Source organism: Pinus tabuliformis, chromosome 9 (genome assembly GCF_031772625.1).
Source record: "Pinus tabuliformis cultivar Carrire ecotype Pingquan chromosome 9, CPIR1, whole genome shotgun sequence".
NCBI classification, from domain to species: Eukaryota; Viridiplantae; Streptophyta; class Pinopsida; order Pinales; family Pinaceae; genus Pinus; species Pinus tabuliformis.
Window position 1 is genome coordinate 1,330,768,444 of NC_142307.1, and position 8,794 is coordinate 1,330,777,237.

Below are 8,794 nucleotides of genomic sequence, written 5' to 3' on the forward strand. Positions count from 1 at the left end.
TTTTTCATCATAGTAGTAACATAATCCCTGCTTTCTTCTTTCTGCCATTTCTGTAGGTGACACCTTTTGAACCTTAAGTGTTTGAGTAGTGCTGTGAGCTTGTGGGGGGCGACCCTTGGCGGTGAAATTTGGGAATTGGACTGGGCCACTAATGCACGTTCAACTTTACGAGCTACCTTGCAAGTCTCCGACCATGTGGGAGGGTGGTGCAGTCAGACGTGAGCTTGTATGGCCTCTTTAAGACCACTGATAAAACATTCCGTGTAGAACGCATCTTGGAGACCCATAGTGCGGAAAGCTAAGGCTTCAAAGGCTGTAATATATTCATCCACTGTGCCAGTCTGTCGGAGCTTAATGAGACGACCCAAAAAAGCAGAGTCATGGTCAAAGCGCTCTATAAGAGCTTTTTTGAAGGTGTCCCAAGTCAAGGGCCTTCCATTGCAACGTTGATGCCATTGCCACCATTGCCATCTTTCATTGTTCAAGTACATGCTCCCCACCATAAGCTGAGTCTCATTATCTAAGATGTAATTCAGATTGAAATACTATTCCATTTGTGCTACCCATGCTGCTGGGTGAGAACCATCAAATTTATGCATATCCAGCTTGGGTGGTCGCAGACGAGATTGTTGGTGGGTGCCCCAGAGGTGAAGAGAGTGGCTAGACTCACCCTCACTGTGTTCATTGCCAATATACGCCTCCTCGTGGGCTTCCGCCTTGCCCTTAGAGAGTGCATTAGTTATTGTCATCAACTAATCTTTGAGGTCTTTCAAGGATTGTTCAAGTTTGTCGATCTTCTCATTGGCCATAGCTTGAGCTCTAGTTTCTACCATGCACCGATTCGATGTACTAGAAATTTGGGACTGCCCGAATTTTTTTGGCACTAACAATTGAATGGTACCACCTTGCTTAGCTCGTCGTCCTGATTCTAACGGAGTTTTACTCCTTGCTTAGGAATACTGCAGTAGCCGAATCCCCAAAATGTCAATGCTGCCAAAAGTCTTGCGAAAATCACACCCCAGTATAGGAACCCATACAACTACTCAGATTTGGATGGTGGCTCTGGTGGATCTGAGAGATCTGAATGGCTGATCGGATAGATCTAAGTGGTGGAACAGATTGCTGCTGCGGATTGAATGGATCTAATAGATATGAATGGCTGTTTTGTTAAATCTGAGCTGCGAGACTGATTTCTGCTGCTGCTGCAAACCCCACTTGCGAGATCTGATCTGGCAGAGATTATGCGTGATCCAGAGATAGAAAAGGGAACTATGGTCTCGAGGAGTGTAAGGTGCTACAGATCACAATATACATAAGGGTCTGATAGTAGTACTTGGCCCAATTTGTCAAGGCACTAACCAAGGAGGATCAACCGTACGCTTAGCCGTACAACTCGACTACCCTATCGTACGGGCGAGTAATCTCTTCGAGCGCTGTTCTCAATGTACTGTAGCAGCAAGACGACCGACGTTTTATTTATGGCGAGGTTTGAAGGGAGCTAGGGGGCTTCTGATATACTAGAGGGTACTTGGAAGACAGTCCATGCGCGGTTCTGTCTAATGTGCTACTACTCGAAGGGGTACCCACAGGGGTTACTAGGGAGTCGAACAAGTGTGACCACCTCTTGTATTTCTTGCGTGCATGCTTCCCCAAATCCGCAGGTTTATGTGCTCAACAACAGATCCCGTGGTTTAAAGACGCCTGAACACGTCTCTAGCCAAAACAAAATTTGCTAAAAAATGGAGATCCCACCAGCCCTGGAAAGCGCTTTGATACCACTTGTTATGCTCTTAACTTGCAAGATGATACAAGAATACCAAATATGCGCAGAAATATACCCAGAACATAGAACAGTGAGAAATAATAGCAGGTATTTTATTATTCAGAAAGTAATGTTCACTTGCCTCTTTGAGGGGGCAACCTCCAATAGAGCAGAGCTCGATTACAAAATAAGACACGATCTATCCTTTATATATGACTCATACATGCAATACCATGGAGCAATACCATGGTTCTTATTAATACCATCTATCTAATACCATGGCCCATTTGCAACTAACTGTGGTCCTGTCATTAAATGCGGGTTAACCACTTACAATTATTAATATGGGCTTTATTGACTCTTTACTTAACTATAACTATGACTCGATCCTACTACATAAATAAGAGGGTTAGGGTGGGACCCTAACAAAATCCTTTTATGGTCTCAAGCAAGCTCCTCGGGCTTGGTATGCCAAAATGGATAGCTTTCTTTTAGATATTAGTTTTTCTAGGTGTCATTCTAACAATACTGTCTACACCAAGAAAGTGGGTAAGTCTCTTATCATTCTTGTTCTTTATGTTGATGATCTTATCCTTACTGGTAGTGATCCCAACCTTATAAAGCATGTGAAGTCCAACCTTAAAAAGCAATTTGAAATGATAGACGTAGGACACTTGCATTATTTTCTTGGTCTTCAAGTCTTGCAATCCAAGGAAAGTATTTTCCTTTCCCAGTCCAAGTATGCATGTGATCTTCTATGCCACTTTAACATGGAAGACTGTATGACAACCCCTTCTCCCTTTTAGTCTGGAGCCAAACTTTCAGTCACTTGTACTTCCCCTGAAGTTGATGCTACCTTATACCATCAACTTGTAGGAAAACTTTTGTATCTGACCCATACCCATCCTGACCTTTCCTTTGTTGTTGGCCTTATTGCTTGGTTTATGAAAAACCCATATGAAAGTCATTGGAAAGCAGCTAAAAGAATACTTTTTTATGTTCGAGGTACAGTTCAGTTTGGGATTCATTACAGTGCAAAAGCATCTCCTCTATTGGTTGGTTTCACTAATTTCGATTGCGCTGGTGACCCTGATGATCGGAAGTCTACTGCGGGTTATGTATTCACTCTTGGTTCTCAACCTATTACATGGGCTTACAAGAAACAAAGTGCCATTTCACTTTCTTCAGCAAAAGCAGAGTATCGTGGCACCGTAGAAGCTAGTCAAAAAGCCCTGTGGCTTTGTCAGATCCTGTCAGAGTTTGGCATTCAACAGCATCATCCGACTACACTTTGGTGTGATAATCAAAGTGCCATTCAACTATGCAAAGATTTAATCCAACATCAGCGCAACAAACACATTGAACTACACATGCACTTCATCAGAAAGCTCATTCATGACCATGTTCTTGAAGTTTAATATTGTTCAACCGATGATCATGTTGCAAACATCTTTACAAAGGCTCTCATAGAGGCAAAGTTTACTAAACTTCGATTTATGGTTGGAGTTCAGGAAGTTGTCACTAAGGGGGGATAGGCTCTAATGCCTCCTTCTTTCTCCTATTGTGTCATATTTGTACATCCTTCAATCCTATCCCAGGTTGTTCTTAAGGGGGAATGTTAGGATATTGCGACACATAGGAAATAGTTAAGTATAACTTGGTCTAGTGTAGAGTTAGGTAAAGTGTGTTTCTTTACTGTGTACTTTTGTAACTTACAATCCGACGGTCGCGATATGTTCTAGACATGAAGTGATCCGACGATTCATTCTCTTCTCGGTATTACCGACCCTTGATCCATGGCTTAACCCCTAGTTGGTCCATGATCTCTATTTAAAGAGCATGGAGGGTTATTTGTAAGATGACCGTTCATGAGAGGAGCTTATGTAAATTTTCTTTCTTTTACATTAATAAATTGCCTGAAGTGGTTGCATTGGCTTAGGTCATGGACTATTTCCCTCTTTGAGGGCTTTAACCATGTCAAGAATACTGGTGTATTGATCTGTGATCTATTTGTGAGCGGTGTCATTTGGTGTTCTATCTGAGGAACTTACCTTGTAAATTCCTACAGTATCTTTGCAATTTTCGTCCTCCAAAGACAGTGAAAACTTCGGTCAAACAGAAGCAATTCTTCCCAAATCAATGTTGCTCAAACAAAGGAAAAGAAGTCTGTCAATGCAGACAGAAAAGGACTCCTTTAACTTCTTTGCACATGTGCATGTATCTTTGCAACTTTTAGATCGAATGATGTGTGATCATGATGCGAAAATGAGCTCCAACAATCTCTTATTTATATGTGGTTTAGGAGGTCGCTTTTCCACATGTGGGGCCAACTTGGTCAAACTTCATTTTTTTTTTCTCCAGTAATTTGCCAATTAAAATACTGGCCATAGTTATCAAATTTTCAACACTCCCTCTTAGCTAGGGAGGTACTTTTCATTCTCTCTCAAGATCAATCTCCCTAACCAATCCATAGGTCTCTCGACCACAGCCTAAGGGAGAGATCACAAGTACAAGTCTCTCTCTCTATCAAGATCAATCTCCCCGACCAATCCATAGGTCTCTCAACCACAACCTAAGGGAGAGATCATCAGTCTCATCATAAGGAAAGATACATAACATCCAACACATCCCAAAGCCACAACCCTATGGCATCCAGGTCAATGCCCTATTGACTAGTGGGATCAATCAATGCGGTCAAACCAATTATATGCACAGGGTACATCTCCCCGACCACAAACAAGGTTTCTTGATCCACGACCTAAGGGATGAATCCCTAACTATATAGTCCTACGGTCCACGACCTAAGGGAGGAATCCCTATCTCAATCCCCACTATATAGTCTCTTGCTTCACGACCTAAGGGAGAGAACTCGAGATCAATCTCCTTGACCAATCCATTGGTCTCTAGGCAACTGCCTAAGGGAGAGATCACAAAATCAGTGTTCCTGACCAAACTGGTCTCCCAGTCATCATGACTTACGGGGATCATTCCATGCCTCATAACCAAGCTTCTTGACTAGACTCATTGGTCTCCGGGTCAAATGACCAAGGGAGTGACAATCTTCCCAACGAATCCATAGGTCTCTTAGACGTAGCCTAAGAAAGATTGTCAATCATATGATGTTGTGAATCAATGCTCTCTCTCTCTCTCGGAGGGGGTTCTCAACAACTCCAAGTTGTTCTTTGAAATAAGCAAACTTCATCTAGGACAATGGTTTTGTCAACACATCAACAACTTGCTCATTAGTAGGGACATACTCCAGCCTCACAGCTCCCCTTTGAACAATATTCTCGATATAATGATACTTGATCTCAATGTGCTTCGACATGTCATGGAACACTGGGTTCTCAGAAAGCTTCACACAACTTTGATTATCATAGTATATAATGGTCGATTCCAACACTTGATCAAACAATCCAACAAACAACTTTCGAAGCTGCACAACTTCACAATAGGCTGAACATACAGCTATATACTCAGCTTTAGTCGTACTCAATGCAACAGAAGTTTGCTTTCTACTAGACCATGAAATCATAGTGGAGCATAGGCTAAAACAGAATCTAGAGGTGCTCTTTCTATCATTAGAGCTTCTAGCCCAATCTGCATCACTTAATCCATGCAGTTGCCATTCTCCATTGGAAGCATATCTCAGACCATATTCAATGGTGCCACACAAATATCTCAGTATATGTTTCACTACAACCCAATGCACATGTCTAGGCTCAATAAAAAATTGGCTCAATGTATTCATATCATAACAAATATTAGGTTTAATGTTCACAAGATAGTTCAATGAGCTAATCAATTTGCAATATATAGAAGGATTAATCAAATTAGAATCACAACCCCAGATCTTCTTCAAATTCCTCAACATAGGAGTGTCCATGGACATGTAGTCCATCACACCAAATCTCTGAAGGATCTGAATAGTGTACTTGCCTTGGCCAACAAAGATTCCATCAGGCTTTTGCCAAATTTCGAATCCAAAATAATAATGCATGAGACCAAGATCCTTCATCTCGAATTTAGAAGCTAGCTCCCTCTTACACTAGACAATCAAAACTTCAATGCCTATGAGAAACAAATCATCTACATACAACAACAACATCAAGGGCTCACCTTCAACAACTTTGAAGTACAAATTCAGATCAACATTGCTCTTTGTGAAACCAAGACTTAACAAATAGCAATCAATACAGGGGAAACATGCATGGGGAGCCTGCTTCAGCCCATACAAGACTTTCTTCAATTTGCAGACATGTGTTTCTCTATCATACCTAAAAACCTTGAGGTTTCACAATATAGACTTCCTCTTCAATCAATCCATTCAGAAAAGCAGTCTTGACATCCATTTGATGTAATTTCCAACCTGCAATAGAAGCAAGAGCAATAACAAATTTAATAGAACCATCCCTGACAACGGAAGAAAACATGTCTTCATAATATTCTCCCTCTTTTTGGGAGAATCCTCGGGCCACAAATCTTTCCTTGTACATTTTAACACTTCCATCAGCTGTATGCTTGGTTTTTTTGATCCATTTTGAAGACACAATGGTCTTCCCTTCAGGTCTTGGCACGATTTTCCAAACACCATTCTTCATTATAGATTGGTATTCTTCGATCATAGCATCTTTCCAAACTTTATGCTTAGCTGCTTCCTCATATGTGGAGGCATCAGACTCAATGATCCTACACATCATTGTTGCATACCCAGAATACTTCTTCGACTTCTTGCTTTCCTTGAAGGTCCCACAAAGTGCACATGTCCTTCGACTTCCTTTAATGTTCTTTCAAGCTAGGCAGGTCTCTTTCTAGTCTAAGGTATAGTGGCTCTTGGAGATTCAACAAGTTCATGATCATGAAATTCTTCATGAGGATCTTGATTCATTGGTTCATGTTCTTTAGACTTTGATTCCACATTCTTTGGAGCCATCTACATCTCATCATCAAAGTCCAAGTGTGAACCTTTGGAATTCTAGAAAGCTGCATCCTCATCAAATATAACATCCTTGCATATTTCAATAAAACGTTGTCTTGGAACATAGACCCTAAAGGCCTTTCAGTTTTCACTGTAGCCAACAAAAGTTCCTTTCTTCCCGAAAGGTTCCAACTCCATCCTTTTCTCCTTGGACACATGAACATAGAGAGGACAACCAAAGATTCTTAAATGCTCAACATTTGGTATCTCGCCTGTGACGACTTCTTCGAGAGTTTTCTAGTCCAAGATTTGATGTGGGCATCTATTTTGAACATAAACAACTATTCTTGCAACTTCTCCCCAAAGAAACATAGGCAACTTTTGTTCATGAAGCATGGTTTTGGTTGCTTCCATACAAGTCTTGTTCTTTCTTTCGACAATTCCATTTTGTTGAGGATTGTAGGGAACTATCAGTTCCCTCTTAATTCCAGCATCCCTATAGAAAGCAATCAATTTCTTAGATACTTATTCTCCACCATTGTGAGACTTTAAAGTCTTGATCCTTCTTAATGTAGCATTTTCAACTTGTGCCTTGTATTCACGAAACTTCTCAAATACTTCATCCTTGGATTTCAGGAGATACATCCATGTCTTACGAGAGTAATCATCAATAAAAGAGATATAATACAAATTGCCACCCAAGGTCTTGTTTGACCTAGGCCCACAAACATCAAAGTGCACGAGATCCAAGATGCCTTTGGATCTATTATTGCTGCTAGTACATCATCCTTTAACATTTTTCCTAAGAGCTCATCCCTTGCAAACTCCATCATGCTCAACCTTAATTTCAAGTACACCTTTAACAAAATCTTTCAATCTAGACAATGCTTTATAATGAACATGAGTGTACCATCGTTGCCATAGTTGACAAAGACCAGTGGTGTTGTGTAGCAAGACTTGAATTGAATGTCCAAGGATATGATATAGACCCCCAATTCGCACACCAATGTCCTTAGTAGATTCAAAGTAGGCATCCTTCTTCCATATAAGAACTTGTCCGCCAACAAAATCAATTCTATATCCTTTGTCTTCAACAGATGGAATAGACAACAAGTTCTTCTTCAACCCTTCGAGCAATCTTCTTTTCGACCAAATATGAGAGATGTTCATGACTCCTAGTCATGTGTGTAGAGGCACCATTGTCCACCAACCATATTTCATCATGACCTACAATGGAACCTATAAAAGCAGAATAAAATGAGTATTCATCATCAAAATCATTCTTTCTAAGTCTCCTCTTATGAGAGGATTCATCAAGGTTAGCAGCAGAAGCACTATGCTTCCCTTTCCTCTTTCGATCTCCGTTCCTTTCATAGTCATCTCTTTGATTCCTTTGAGGACAGTCACTTTGATAGTGACCATATGCTTTTCAACGATAACATTGAATATTTTTCATATCTTTTCTATTTCTTCTATCTTGAGAGGGAGGAGGAGGGCATCTTTGTGGAGCAAGTTCCTTTCTTGGAGTAGATTTTGGAGTGGGTCTTGAATTGGGTCTTCTACCAGAACTTCTTTGAAATCTTCCAAAATTAGGTCTTCTTCTATTACTCTTAGAATGAGTTGCAAAAGCTTCTTCACTTCGATCTTCAATCTAGCCTCTGGAAAGAAGTCTTGATTCTTCTTGTGTGTAGAGAGCCCAAAGCTTATGAAATGAAGGTGCATTTTCTTTTCCATAGATGATTGATGCAAAAGGATCCCATGATCTAGGCAAACCACCCAAAGCCATAGCTACCAATTGATTGTCAGATACTTCTTCACTAATGGCTTTGAGTTGATCTCTTATTTGAGAAATCCTAACAAAGTATGATGCCACGGTATCATTCTTTGTGATCTTGATATTGTGAGTTGACCCCTTAAATTGATTGATTGATTGATGTTTGTTGATAGTGTACAATCCAATAATGGCATCATACATCTTGGAAATGGAGAAATTCTAGCACACACAAAAAAATTAACACAATTGTTTTTGGACAATTGTCCTCAGAAAAACCCAAATTGGGAAAATCAGTGCAGCAGTTGAGGGTTGTATTATTATTCTTCAGCAACAATATGAG